General features: G+C 35.2%; 1 pseudogene; it reads left to right on the forward strand.

Annotated features, from left to right (window-relative positions):
* The first annotated feature begins 15,480 nt into the window (after window positions 1–15,480).
* LOC122125965 lies at window positions 15,481–15,580 on the forward strand (annotated as a pseudogene).
* The last annotated feature ends 464 nt before the right edge of the window (window positions 15,581–16,044 follow it).

The raw sequence follows: 16,044 nt of genomic DNA on the forward strand, positions 1-16,044 counted from the left end.
GTCCCTCTGCTATTCAGCTCAAGGCTAATGCTCTATACTTAAGCCACAGTGCCACTTTCAGTTTTCTTGTAGTTAATTGGAAAAAGAGTCTCCAGGACTTTCCTGCCCTGTCTGTCTTTGAACCCTATCCGAAGATCTCACCACCACCCAGCTTAGGATCACATTTCTAACAGTGTACATTCAGCATATGTAATGTGCATGTTCATCTATCTTTATATGAATTCTTGAGTTAAAAATCTAGGCTACAGCTTAGCCTTTACACTCACAAAATGTTTGTAATTTAAAAGTTGATACTATTGGAGAAATAAAACCTAAGAATGTAAAGGTGTCTGGGAAGTTCAGTTTGCATCCAGCCTGGGAAGAACAGTTTTGAGAAACTATATATAATTAACCAGCCAAAATCTGGATTGAAAGAATGGCTCAAGTATTGGAATATCAGACATGAGCAAGATTGCTGAATAAGATGTTGAGACTTTTGCATACATACATGCAATCATACACATATATACAGAGGCACTTATATATGCACAAGTACACATATTAAGCAACTCTCAGAATATGTGGAAAAGTTAGAAAACAATAGAAAATATGTCCTGAGTAAGACTAGAATCAAGTGATAATTTTTAATGTTAGACTGTTCTCAAGTGAACTTTCTTCAAAAAAGTTTATGAATATTACATAGATAGGGACCAGAGATAGTAAGAGAGTCAAGTAATCATTATTAAAGAGATCGGATCCATGGAGGAATGAATCAGAGACTCCTGCAGGTGCATCTGAAAATGTTCATATCCTGTGTCAAATGTTATAACATCTTTGAAAAGAGTACATGAACACTCTGAGCAGTGCAGTGGATAATATTACTGGATTAGTTCAGAATTGATAGTCTGTATCTAGATTAAATAAACCAAGGAACTATGAAAGGGCAATGTGATACAAGGCTAGAATTCTAGCACTCAGACTAAGATAGGAGATTAGATAGTGGAATTACACAGTGATACCTTCCCTGGACCAGGTAGTATAATTTTGTCTTAATAAAACAAACCAAACAAGAAAGGAATACAAAGTTGGACGTTTGGGCTAATTATGTCATTATGTTTTGAGAACTCAAGTTTCCTAATGAAATGCAACTCATATATAATCCTCAGTTGTGTTTTAAATGCTCTCTTCATTACAGAACATTCTTAGATGCAAAATAGCTCATGATTCCCATCCAAAATTTGAAAAAGTAAGTAATCACCACTCTGTTAGATTCCAAGGAAAGGATGAAGGTTTACAAAAACTTAAGCCTGGAGAAATAGCAAAGTTAATTTAATGAAAGACTATGTAGAACTTGCTAAATTAGAGTTTAGATTTAAAATAAATATTTTGGTTTTGCTTATAATTTCATATTCTATAAGATACTTACAAAATTCTTTTAAGTAGACAAATTTACAAATGTTTCTTGCATTCTATTTGCCTAGAATATTCTTTCATGAGAGTTATAATTAGAACTCAGGTAATAGATAACTCCAACACTTCATGTATAAAATGTTAATGTGAATAATGTACACAGAGTTGCCAACAAATGGATGATATTAATTTATAAATTTGGAAAAAGGGCAATTTTTTGAGGCTTTGCTATAACATGGTATGAAGAGAATAATTGTGGGACATCTTCTTTCTTCTACTTCTATGTAACACAGGAAGCAATTTCCTTTATTACGTGCCTCTGTATACAGTGAGAAAAATGTTAGGTTTGGGATTTGTTTTTTATTTTTGTTTTATTGGTTTGTCCAAGGGCTTGTACTCTGGGACTGGACACTGTCTCTGAGCCTGTTCATGCTCAAGGCTTGTGCCCTACCACTTCAACCTCAGCTCACTTGTGTCTGTCTTTTGCTAAGAAGTTTATTGGAGATAAGAATCTATGGAAACTTCCTGCCTGGGTGGGCTTTTGTCAACATCTACTGCGTTAGGGTCCCTGGGTAAGGGTAACGAAATCACAAGGACATAGGGGATGCAGAATGCAAACAGCAATTGCCACTGCATGCTGTGCTTTATTGTTAGTGGTATTTAAAAACAAGCAAGCATGATCTTTTCCAAGATTTGGTCAGAAGACATTCACACAAAAATTTCAACAGATACATTTTTACTTGACCCATGAGACAATGTCTTGGTATATTATTATCTAAACTATTTTAGAACAAACTCAAACCACTTCTCCAATATCAGGAAAATGCTTGACCAGCTGCTCATCTATGCTTAAGCAAGCAGAAGAGCTACTTCTTCAGCTCCCAGGAGTCTGTGATATGTGTTTTGAGACAGGGAGAGAGAACATTTTCCCTCTCCAGCCCGGCATGCCAAGAGCTTTCCTAATACTCAAACACAGTCCACAGATAATCCTGAGGCCAGAGCCTGCATCATTCTGCCCCTTTAACATAGACCCTGAGTCTTCACAATTTCCTTCTTTTTTCTTTTGTTTTAAAAGTAAAGCTTTCCACAGGGTCATCATAGACGCTTGCATTGGTTTCATAAAAATCAAATATAACAGTACAAGTGCAAGCAAAATAATAACAATCATAATTCCTATACCACTAGCAGTATGTGAAATGCTTTGTAGTATTTCGGATCCAACCCTTCCAATTGTTTAATAAATGCATCAGCAATATTAGAAGCATCATCATTTGTAAATTGTTTACCAAAAATATCATGTACATTAAATTGTAACTGAGCCATCAATTGAGCAGCTGTAGATTTCCAGATAAATAGTGCTGTATTACATTCTAATCATGTATAGATTTTTTATATTTTACATTAGTAATGCAAAAGGTAGTGAAATTCCAATCACATTTTAACAATAACTGTTTTTCCACAACCAATAACTTTTTTCCTAACCATCCCACTGTCTGTTTAAGAATATTAATCTGTGTTTATAATAGAGCATCAATTTCTACCTGTGAGACCCACAATTCATGTGAATCCCGGTGGCATTCTTCCACAAAGTGCTTAGTTTGTAAGGAAGTGTGTAGGGCAATTCCAGACACTGCAGCAACCGTGGTAATAGCAATTAATTTTAAGATCACTGCTACAATGGCTTTGTACGTTTTAGTAGTTTGGTAAAAAAATTCAATAACAACACTATATAAAGGATTTTGGGACCATTCTCTTCTGAATTTAACAGGTAGCCAAATATGAGTTCTTTGTTGTAATATCATAGTACTATCACTATCATTAAAATTAAGAGAAGAATTAACACAAGAATACAGGCGACAATTAAAACAAGAAATAGTAGGAGAAAATGTAAAATTTCCCACTAAAATACATAAGGCAGAGGTACACAAACAGTTACATCATAAGATTTGTACAAAGTAAAATTATAAGTGGATGCAGAGTTCCACGTCCCTGAAAAACGATCCATTTGATAGCATCACGGGTTTCAGCACCGCTCTGACCTTCCAAAGATGAGTGTGAACAGCAGTGGGTGCCCCATGAAAGCCCATCGAGCATCTGCAATGCCTCCATCTCCCCAGGCCATCAGTCGATCTCCAGTAAATGATCCATTAATGGCTTCCAGCATCCTAGTAACATTTGATGAATCACATCTGGTAATATTCTATTCAGAACATGTGTTAATAAACTTTCCAAAAGGTCCCCAATTAATAAAATTATTGAACACTTTTCCAAATGCTTCTCTACACTCTTGCCACACAAAAGGCTGATATTTTAAATCAATATAAGTAAAATCGGGACACATAGGTAAGGATAACTTGCCATCAAAGCTCACACTTTCCCAGTTACTATTAATGGACCAAGTAGTTAATCGCTGCAGCTGTGTCCTAGAATTGGAAGTGCATTTCCCAGGTAAAACCCAATGTTGCCCATTCATAACTAAACATGGAGGAGGCCCCAGACAAACAGGCAAGGAATGTGTATATTAAGTAAAATTTAAAAAGCTACATCATCCTTATTGCAAAATGTCAAATTATTCCAAGGAGAAGATAAAACAGCAGGAACATTATAGATGGTTATATCCATGTCTCCCCAAACAACAGGTTCCAATAAAGGAGGATTAGGAACAAAGGCCCAATAAATTAGCATTAGCATGGACAGAGTTTACAGTAAGCAGGGCACACATGGCCAAGAATAAGTTCTCAGCCATGACAGGTTTACCATTGCATTGTAACATCTTTTGTCCTTCTGCAGACAACTTTTTAACCTGCCCCCAGGTGGGCAGTGGGGATTTCTTTTTCCTCAATTGGTGGCCTATTCCTTGCAGGATATGGGGCTGTCCTCAATGGGCTGCGTCTGTATGCATCAGGCAGGAAGCTAGTATTGTTTGCCATCCTGTGTAGACACAAAACCGTATCCTCGCCCCTTATGTAATAACGTTCCTAGTTGCTATTCTGTATCCAATGCAATCTTAATCCATACGGGAGCATTTAAATAAGGTTTTTCTGATATTTGTTCAAAATGACACTCAGCTCTAGCTAAAGTATCTACTTGTGGTAAGTTTAAAATATTAAGAACAAAAAGAACTTGATGTAAAATTATTTTAGGATTTTGCATGGAAAACCACAAAATATCCATACTTTCATCCAACCCTTTCCTCCTTTTAAATTTTTTGATTTGTTGTTTTAGTGTGCAATGAACTCGTTCAATAATGGATTGTCCTTGGGGGTTATATTCTATTCCTGTAATATGTACCACATCATAAAGTTCACAAAATCTTTTAAATTTGATAATTTTTTGGGCTGGTCCATTATCAGTCTTTATTTGGCAGGCACTCCCATAATGGCAAAAGCTTCCAAAAAGTGTTCTATTACATTGTTAACAGTTTCTCTCGTAAGGGCAAAAGCCCAAATTTGGAATAAGTATCTATTGTAACATGCACAAAGGAAAAATGGGCAAAGGCTTGTACATGGATTATATCCATTTGCCATTGCTCATTAGGTTGTAATCCTCGAGGATTTACTCCAGCAGGTACAACTGTCAAATGCATTGGTCTGCAGATAGGAGACGTTTTTATAATTTGTTTACCTTGAGAATAAGGTATTTTATAATGCATATGTAAATGGCCAGCATTTGTATGTAAATGAGCATGATCCTGTTTAGCAGAAGCAAACCTAACTATCAACATGATTATTGCCATATACAAGGTACCCAGGTAACGAAGAGTGAGCCCTAATGTGAGTTATAAACACTTTGGCATTACATTGTTGCAGTAATGCTTGTAATTGTTTAAATACTTGGTTTAGCTGGAGTTTAGATGAATATGTAACAGCAGTGACTATATTAGTCACAACCCCTACAGCATAGGCAGAATCAGTAACAATATTAATATCTCCCACAAAATCTTGTAACACCTTAATAATAGCAAAAAGTTCATTTTGTTGAACTGATGCTAAAGTAGTTGTTTGTACCCAATATTTATTTGTTGTCCAATAAGCACTTTTTGTTTTGGAGCCATGTATAAAAACAGTAAGAGCAGTGGAAATAGGGGCCGTGGTAATTATATTATTAATTACAAATTGTTGTGTATGTAAGCAATCCCACAATCTACCTTTGGGGAAATGATAGGAAAATTGCCCAGTAAAATTTACTAATGCTATTTGTAGCATTTCAGACATGTTTAAAAAATATTTTACTTAGTCTTTTATCAAAGGAAAGATAATTTCAAATAAATCATACCCTGATAGGGTAAATACCCACTGCCTGGCCTGTTGAATAATAATTGCCAACTATTGTTCATATGGCATATTTTTTGTAAATCTATGCCGTGTATAAATCCACTCTAATGGTATCTCATTTTCTCCTATAATTCCTGTTGGTTATTTCCATCTATCTAAAATATATAAATTTATGAGCTGATTTAGCGTTACTCGATGTAAAACCATTTTTTGTTCTCTACTGTACAAATTGTACTTCTCTTTCAGCTTCCTTAGTTAAAATTCTTTTGCTATGTAAATCAGATTCCCCTTGTAACAATGAAAACAAATTATGTAATTGATAAGTAGGAATTCCTAAGGCCCGTTGCATCCAATTAATATCTCCTAGTAACTTTTGAAAATCATTTAACGTATGTAATTGATCACGTCGTAAAGATATTTTTTGAGGTGCGACTGTTTGTCTACAAACAACATATCCTAAATATTTTACCACCGTGTTTTTTTGTATTTTTTCAGGTGCTATTATTAATCCAAAATCTTTATAGAGGGTAAGCACTATAACACCTTTTCTAATTCTGTCATATTTGGTCCTGCAAATAAAATATCATCCATATAATGAAAAATATAAATGTGAGGCCATTTTGTCTAACAGGTTTTAAGGCCTTATCAACATATATCTGACACATAGTTGGAGAATTCATCATTCCTTGGGGCAACACCTTCCATTGGAAGCACTGATGAGGGGCTTGATGATTTATTTGTGGTAAAGAAAAGGCAAGTCTTTTACAATCTTTTACATGTACAGGAATGGTAAAAAAGCAATCTTGTAAATCTATTACTATTATTGGCCAATTTTTAGGAAGCATTGCAGGCGACTGTATAACAGGTTGTAAAACCCCCATAGGGTACATGGATGCCTTAACTCCTCGTAAATCAGTCTGCAATCTCCATTTCCCTGACTTCTTTTTAATAACAAATATTGGAGAATTCCATGGTGACATAGACGGCCCAATATGTCCTTTGGTTAACTGTTCTTCAACTAATTGATGAGCTGCTTATAATTTTTCTTTAGATACAGGTCATTACTCAATCCAAAGAGGTTCCTCAGATTTCCATAATATCATTATGGGCTCCATATAAAAATGTTAAAATTGAATATGAGCTCCCCATTGTTCCAGTACATCTCTACCAATTATGTTAACTGGAACCTCCATAATATAAGGTTTAAGGACAGCTGTCTGTCCATCTTCTGACGTTATAGTAACATACAACACTGCTTGTCATATAAAATTTACAGGGGTTTTGTTAACTCCTTTAATATTACAGGGGATTATTTTATATAATAAATGATTAGGCCATTCATGAGTTTTAATAAATGTAATATCTGAGCCAGTATCTATTGGTCCTGTCAATATCTTTTCCTGAATATTAATTTTAATCTTAGGTTGTATTTTAGTAATATGAGTAGTCCAAAACACATTTTTGTTGGTTAGTATTTCCAAATCCCCCAAATGACTTTGCAATAGATATATATATGGTAATAACAAAATTTGAGCAATTCGTTCTCCCTTTTTAAAGGAAATATCTGCAGAAGCTGACATTAAAATTTTTATTTCCCCAATATAGACAGCATCAATAATTCCTAAATGTACTAAAACTCCTTTTGTATTAAGACTGTATCTACTGGTCAATAGGTCAAATGTTCCTTCAGGTAAAGGCCCATAAATTCCGGTAGGAATTTTTTGTGTCTTATCACTACCTTTCAAAATAAAATCTTTTAAGGCTGGTATGTCCACTGCAGCGCTGTGGGCTGTGGCAGGGACGAGGGAAAAGATGGTTGGCTGCCCTCGGTTATTAATCCTGGTCCCTGGGGCTAGCCCGATGGAGAGTTTCCCTGCATAAGTTAAGCATATTTTATAGGAATTCCTTTATTGTCTATTTTTGCTCTACACTCCCTTGTCCAGTGCTTCCCTTTTTTACATTTAGGGCAAATTCCTGGTCCTCTCTTGTTAACATCAGTAGCCTTTTTAAAATTTTTCTTTATATGTCCCATTTGACCACATCCAAAACACTTTAGATTAGAGGGTTTTGTTTGCAAAGCATGCCAGGTAGTGGTCATAGTTTCAGCAAACACCTGAATTTTCCTGGATTCAGATATAAAGTCTTTGCAGGCCCTTAAATATGTATTCACATCCCCAGATTCTTTAATAGGCAATAGAGCTTGTCTACAGTCCTCATTAGCATTCTCATAAGCCAACATGCTCAGCAGTTGTTGCCATGCAGCCTCTCCCACAACAGTACGTTCCACGGTCAATTTTAATCGTGATAAAAATTCAATACAGGGTTTATTAGGTTTTTGAATTACTTTAGTCCCAGAGCCATAATGCTCTCCTACCGGTGGAATCCTTTTCTCATGCCTCAATACCTATGTCTCTTAACTGCTCATGGATCTCTTCAGGAGAGTTTACATTTATATGAGCATCCGCATATTGTTCTGCAGGTGTGGATTACTGCTCTGTGCATTTTGTCTAGCCCTTTTTGTACATAACTCAGTAAACCACATTTTCCATTGTAGGTATTTAGGTTTCTTAAGCAAGGCTCTACAAAGCATCTTCCAATCCACTGGAGCAAAATTATTGTAATGTCGGGCAAGCCCATTAAGCAATTCCTTAACATAATGAGACTGAGGACCATACAACTGCCTTCTTAAGTTTACCAATATCATCAACAGCAACACCTTCATATCTGGCTGGTTGAGCTATACTATTCATAGGGGGTGCTCGAATTACAGGATAAGAAAAAATAGGCATTTCATCATCAAACTCACTGTCTCAGCCCTCTGTTTGTGAGGGAGTGATGCTGTAAAAATTGCATCAGCCAGTCGAGGAGCCAAAGGCTGCTTTACTTTCACTTTCTCAGGTTCTCCTTTCACTCTGCTAATTTCCAACTCCATATGTTGTAATTTTGAGAAAATCAATTGCATTTGCTCAGACATTTTATTTACACTTTATTCCTTTTGAGCCATTTTTACCTCTTGTTTTTTCTCTGTTAATTGCAATGCATCCTTATCTATTGTGTCCTTAACCTCAGAGTCCAACTGTAAATCTACAATAGAAGGGGTGACCTCTTTCTTTAAGTCTGCTATTAATCTTTCCTCATTCGAAGCTTTAAAAAGGGTATGTAAAATAGCCCAAATGGACCAAAATCTAATAGGAATCTTTTCCCTTTCTCGAACAGCTTTTTCTACAATATTCTTTACTCATTTCCAATTATCAACATCGAATTTTCCTTCATCAGGGAACCAAGGATTCCATTCCCTAACTACATTAATACACATTTCTATGTCAGAAGAAGAAATACTTACACCATAAGCAGCAAGTAAATGTTTAAGCATAAGTAAGTATGGAGTAGATTTAACTTGTCCCATCACCCTGTAATTAAAAGTATTTACCTGAATATCCCTTCCTGAATTCAACAATGCATGGTCCCTGTTTGGGCGCCAATTGTAACATCTAGTGCATTTGGGTCCCTGGGTAAGGGTAACAAAATCACCAGGACACAGGGGATGCAGAGTGCAAACAGCAATTGCCACTGCATGCTGTGCTTTATTGTTAGTGGTATTTAAAGACAAGCAAGCATGATCTTTGCCAAGATTTGGTCAGAAGACATTCACACAAAAATTTCAACAGATACATTTTTACTTGACCTATGAGACAATGTCTTGGTATATTATTTTTTGGGGGGGTCCAGTCGTGGGGCCTTAACTCTGGGCGCTGTCCCTCAGCTCTTGGGCTCAAGGCTAGCACTCTATCACTTGAGCCACAGCACCACTTCTGGCTTTTTTTTTCTTTGCTTATGTGGTGCTGAGGAATCAAACTTAGGGCCTCATACATGCAAGGCAATCGTCTACCACTGAGCCACCTTCCCAGCCCTGTCTTGGTATATTAGTATCTAAACTATTTCAGAGCAAGTTCAAACCACTTCTCCAATCTCAGGGAAATGCTTGACCAGCTGTTTAACTATGCTTAAGCAAGCAGAAGAGCTACTTACTCAGCTCTCAGGAGTCTGTGACATGTGTTTTGAGATAGGGAGAGAGAACATTTTCCCTCTCTAGCCCGGCATGCCAAGAGCTTTTCTAATACTCAAACACAGTCCACAGATAATCCTGAGGCCAGAGCCTCCATCATTCTTCCCCTTCAACATAGACCCTGAGTCTTCACAGTCTTTGAACTGTAATCTTCCAATCTTCGCATCGTGATTATCTATGGTAGTTAAGAATGTATAAATATAAATATTTGTAAGAATACCAGTAGAGGAAAAATGATACAACTCTGTATATAGTGGTGTTCTTTCCAGAATATGGAGGGCATCACATTAGCAGAAGTGCAGTGTATTTTCACAATGGACATAAGCTATTCTTGATGTGAATTAAGGGAATTTTGAGGTGCACCCTACCAGTTGGAAACTGGTGGGCTAGGATGACTTTATGGCATAAATCTTGTGATTGATGGTCATAGAAATAATAGCTTAATCTGATAAACAACTGCTTACTCTTGAAGAATTAATTATCACATGCTTCATATCCCATATCAGAATGTGGCTCTTTTTCTGTTCACTTCTCAGTCTGTAACACTCCATCTACTGCAGAATTACATAACATGCAAACAGGTATATTTTGAATCTCTCAGGTATGGAATGTTCAGAATTTGAAAATGAGTAGTTATTAGTCATAGGAATTTTGAAGAATACATGCATTCTGTCCTCTTAACTTATTTACTTTTAAAAGTTATGGGTTTCCATAGAATTAAACTGTTTTCTGTTTTAGTATAACAAAGTCCTAAATTTATTCTATTTTCAAAATATTGGCAAGTATATTGTGAAAAAATTGTCTAGTTGGATATCAGTACAGTTGATGACCCTCTGATAAAGAAGAGATAATTAATTCAAATTAGATGCCAAATAATACCGATTTTTTAAAAGTTACTACATAAAGAATAATATTTACTATACCAAAACAGTGAAATTTTATTTCATCAGCTTATTTTTTTAATTTAATTTTAATGTGAAAGTGATGTGCACTGTGGTTACAGCCATTGTAAGTTTGTGAATACATAAGTTTTCAAACTTGTTATCCCCTCTCTCATTTTTCTCAGTTTTTCCTTCACCCTATTACCCCTCCCAAGTTATAATGTACATTTCCAACTTATTGTCTTGTGAGAATTGCTATTGCATTGGTTTGCTGTTCGTCCTTTGTCTCGCCATTTTTTTGTTCCTGTTCCCTTCCCTAATTAAGGTAAATGTATACACAATACACAGAGTACCAAAATCAAACAGAGGAGGGGATAAACCATAGGGGAAAATCTCAAAGAAAATAGAAATCACATAGTACATCAAAAAAAAAAAAAAAACAACCACAAATAAATATGTTTCCATATCTTGGAGTTCATTTTGCTCAGCATCAGCTTATATGGTCAAATATATGCATAACAAAGCCACTGGAAAATAGTATTTTCATGGACACTATATAATGAAAACAACATGTTAACTGTTTTTGATGGTGAAGGTGGGATTAAGATTGGTGAATTCACGATTCTAATAAAGAAATTTCAAAAGAGTTAAAAATTTATGACAGGTAAATTTTAATTGTTCAAAATTTTAACAACTTAGCCTATTAAGAAAATTTAAAATTGTCTGGGAAAATAGGCTTTCATGCAAAGAAATCCATGGAGACTTAGCTGAGAGGGAGCAATGTGGGTGAATATGGCTCATTTTCACACTAAACAAACAAACCTCACAAACCTTGCTGTAAATCCTGTAGGTTCCCTTGAGAATTGTCCTTACCCAAGAAATAAACTCTGACTGTGTGAAACAATGTTGTAGTGGAATTTAAATTCCAAGTTCTTTAAAAAAAAAAAAAGAAATCAAAATTTGCGAATTGACATTTAATTACCAAACAGTAATTCTCTGAAACAGAAGGAAATATAATTCAAAATCACTTGACTTTATTAAAAGTATGAGAAAAGAGTAGTGAAGGGAGATGAGAGAAACCATAGAGGACTGTTTTCTCTCCAGTGGTGTAATGGGTTCTTGATCTTGATTCTTCCATTCGATCTTCATAAGCTATAAAGCCACAACTCAGGACTGGAGTAACCAGTTCAGACAAAAAATACTCACAGAATGGGGGCTGAGAAAGTGGCTCAGTGGTAGAGCTCTTGCCTTGCATGCCTGAGACCCTGGGTTTGATTCCACCACATAAGAAAAAAAGAAAAAAGCCAGAAGTGGAGCTATGGCTCAAGTGGTAGAGCACTAGCCTTAACCTGAAGACCTAAGGGACAACGCCCAGGCCCAGAGTTCAGGTCCCACGACCAGACCAAAAAAAAAAAAAAAAAATACGGAATAAAATGTTTGCAGTAGATGTAGGTGATTTATAACCTTAGACAATCTATTTAAATTTGTTCAAAATTCTCCCCTACCCAAACCTGCCCTCTTTAAACAGCTTTGTTTGCTTTTCCCAAGACTGCCCTTCATTAAGTGCTTAAAATTTGTGAGGTCATATACATACTTTCTAGAGATTGCTGTTTGGTTGTGATTTTTGTGTGTTTTTGTTTGTAGTTGTGTTTTTAACTGAATTTCAAAAGGTTGTGCAAGTGTGTTACAATTAAATATGTCCTTCTAATTGTCCAATGCTCCTGGATCAGAGTCACTCATTCTATCATTCTCAAGCAACCTTTTTTCCAAGATTTATTTCAGATTTACCACTTACTTATTACATGTGTACATTGAGTATTCTAGCTGTACTTGCCCCTTGTTCCATTTTTCATTCATTCTATGTCTTTACTATTATTCCTTTCTGGTTTCAACTTCGTGATAGTCATTCTGTTAAACTGTCTGTTAATACTTTGAAAGGTTTATATACATTCCATAGAGTTTCAATCCTGCATATACTTGAACTGATGTCAGCATATACTTCCATAATTCATGCTTGATGTCAGCATATACTTCCATAATTCATGCATCTGTAATAACAATTTGCAAGACTGGGGACGTGAAGCACCTAAACATCATTTTATTCTCATCTTTTTGGAAGATTAATCTTTAGTCAAAAAGAAAGTTTAAAAATCGCTTAGAATTTATTGCTAACTACCAGTTTTTATAAATGGCTTTGTGCAATGGTGTGTGATTATTTTATTTTACATGGGATAATATTTTCTACTACCTATAAGTTTTGGAAAAAGAAGAAAACTAAAATTTACTACTTAGAGGAATATGATAGAAATAGAAGGTAGATTTTATGTTTGTCACATCTCTGATCAGTACCCATATTCATGATTTAAAGTCATATTTCTTACTATGTTAGACATATAGGGAAAATATATGATAAGGCAACACATGATAAGGCAACTATTAGTGACTTTTTAAAATGTACCTTCTTATGTGATGAAATTTACTTTATTAGCTAATATTTGGGTTAGAATTATGGGAGGCTGATATATTTAACACATTTCTGGAAGGCACCTACTGAACAACACAAATGGTAGGAGATACTATTTCTACACTTTATTGAATGGTTGAACTTATTTGGCATTAGTGCTGGGTAAATAAATCAACTCTATTGTAGCTTGATTCCTGCACTTGAGAAACTTTTAATGTCACTATCATCTACTTGTCAAGTGTTATTTTGTTGAATATGATTCTAAAAAGTTTATTTGAAAAGAAATATACTTTCAGGAGATTAAATGTAGGTTATCATTGGTTTGAAAATGACATTTTTATACTACAGAACCAAGTTTTACTGAAGTACTAGTGTTTTGAAGCACTAAGGGTCTTCTCAATTAATGTTTTTCTAAATTATATTTCACCTCTAAATCAAGTTTTCCTAGTCTTGGTAGACCAATTATGGATCTATGATTCCAGAAATTATTTTTTGGCTGCACTGAAATCTTTCATTAATCATTAGGAGAGGGGTATTAAAATTAATCTTTTGACATTTGTGGTTTTGTTTACTCATATGGGCTTGTCATCTGTAAATTGAAAGTTTGAACTACAGTACATTCTCTCATATATTGTGGTTTTCTCTTTCATTTTAAGTTGCCTTACATTTCTCAATTGCTTACTGCTAATTAGTAAAGGAATTGGGACCCTGAAATACTATAGGAAATAAGAAATTGAGATGGGTCTTCAATTACTTTCTGTTAGCATGTTGCATGGGCCAAGGTGAGAAGACTTGCCATTGTTATCTGATGATGCAGATAACTGGGACCTGGTTTCCTCTGACCCGTGGGTACTGCAGAAGAATAATAGCTTTTAGGCATCATATGAAGAAAATCACTTTGGGACCAGCAAGTTAGTACAATAAACACAGCAGCAGTGTAAAATCTCTTCTAGATTAGAGGAAAACAATACTTTTTTTTTTTTTTTTTACTGTGTGAATTCAGAAGACCAAGAACACTTAGATGGTATCACAAGTTTATAGCAAAGACATTGCATTGATACTTTTTATATTCAAATATATATTCTAAACCTAATTATTTATGTTCCAATCTATTTATGGGAATAAATTTCAATTTATTTGTCAAATTATGAATTAATTCTAGTAAGATTCACTGTATGAAATTTAAGATCAGCACATATAAATATAAAATATATAAGTATATATAATATAAGAAATTGTTATGCATTGTTCTGTTTTGGTTAGGTTATCAAAGGCAACTCTGTTTTTAAGTATTATTCCATTATCTCTACCTCAGTTTAGGGTAGAGTTAGACCTAAAGCTTTACCATTTGTAAATTTAAAGCCTGGAGGCAAGAGGAAACACTTTGATTAAAACATTACCAATTTAAGGCCTAATATCGATGAAAACTATATAGACTTCTTCAGGAGCTATGGACATATTTGGTGATAGAAAGTCAGTAGTGTAAGTTCCTGCCTGGTTGTATGGTAGACAGGCAAGGATATTAAGTACACATGCATATAAACAACTTTTTCACCTTTTTGGCTTTAGCTACTTTTGAAATAATAGGTATAATAAACAATTATATATATATATATATTTGTTGTTGTTGTTTTTGGGTCCAGTCGTGGGGTCTGAACTCTGGGCCTGGGCCCTGTCCCTCAGCTCTTCAGCTCAAGGCTAGCGCTCTACCACTTGAGTCACAGCAACACTTCCGGCTTTTTTCTTTTTGCTTATGTGGTGCTGAGGAATCAAACCCAGGGCTTCAGTCATGCAAGGCATGCGCTCTACCACTGAGCCAACGTCCCAGCCCAAACAATTACATTTTGATAAAATACCTTCTATTCTGAACAATTTGGTCTGAATTGTTCATCTCTCTATGAACCCTTGTAACTAAGATCAGTTTTGTTCCAGTAAGAATCTATGCTGTCAGTGTAAGATATTCTGGTTGGTCTGTTCCTACATGGAAGAAGGGTAAAGGGTCAGGAAGACATTTGTGCCACTGAGACCTCATTTAGGAGATTTTAAGCTGCAGAAGTTTAGAAATAGCTCTTAAGAAAGGCTTACTTTGAATCCATTAGCTCCACAAAGCTAACTCAGTTGATAAATAAGTACTTGAAAAGCCATCACCTTTGGACTTAGCTGTAAAGGTTTCAAAGTATGATCAAATTTAAAATGAAAACGACAAAATAGTTATTGACAAAAAATTGCAAATGTGAACAATCGACCATACAATATAAGTTTTTTCCACTATGCACAGAATTTTAGAGAAATAAGATCAATAGCATTTTTAGGAACAATAAGGGTTCCTTGTTACAAATAGGCAACCATGGATATATGCCTGTATAAATATTGTATCATTACATACTTAAATTTAGAGGATACTACATGCTTCAGCAGCAGGTCTACCCAAATTACAACAATACAGAGATTAAAATGGTACTTGCACAAGGATGGTATGAAAATTTGTGAAGTATTCCATATTTTTCATACTTCAAATGCAAGAAATGAAAAACAGTTATTAAAAAGTTGATTACAAAAATACAAGTGTAACAATAGATGTAATTCATAGAATTAAAGGTTAGTTTGACATCAGTATATTAAATCTTCACCTTAGAAAGGCCCTTACATAGCATAAACTTTATTAAACTTGAAATTAAATAACATTGTCATTTTATCCCAAAGAAATAAAATTTAAACCATGGTCATAGGGGGTTCCCGAAAGATGGTGGAGGAGAAGCTGTAGGCTAAACAAGCTCTCGCATAGAAAGCAGTTTTAGAGTTCCAGTGAACAGTCCTAAGCCAGAGACTCACACCAAGTGTGCCATCACTATACACAGAGTTAGGACAGAGAGGGAAAATCCAAGCAAGGAGACAGATCTGAGCACTTGCCAGCAGCCTCGGTAGCAGCGTTGGCCATAGCCGCCATCCTGTAACACAGAGAATGCAGGA

This window comes from Dipodomys spectabilis, unplaced genomic scaffold, assembly GCF_019054845.1.
Source record: "Dipodomys spectabilis isolate Male_0828 unplaced genomic scaffold, ASM1905484v1 ptg000268l, whole genome shotgun sequence".
In the NCBI taxonomy this organism is placed as follows: domain Eukaryota; kingdom Metazoa; phylum Chordata; class Mammalia; order Rodentia; family Heteromyidae; genus Dipodomys; species Dipodomys spectabilis.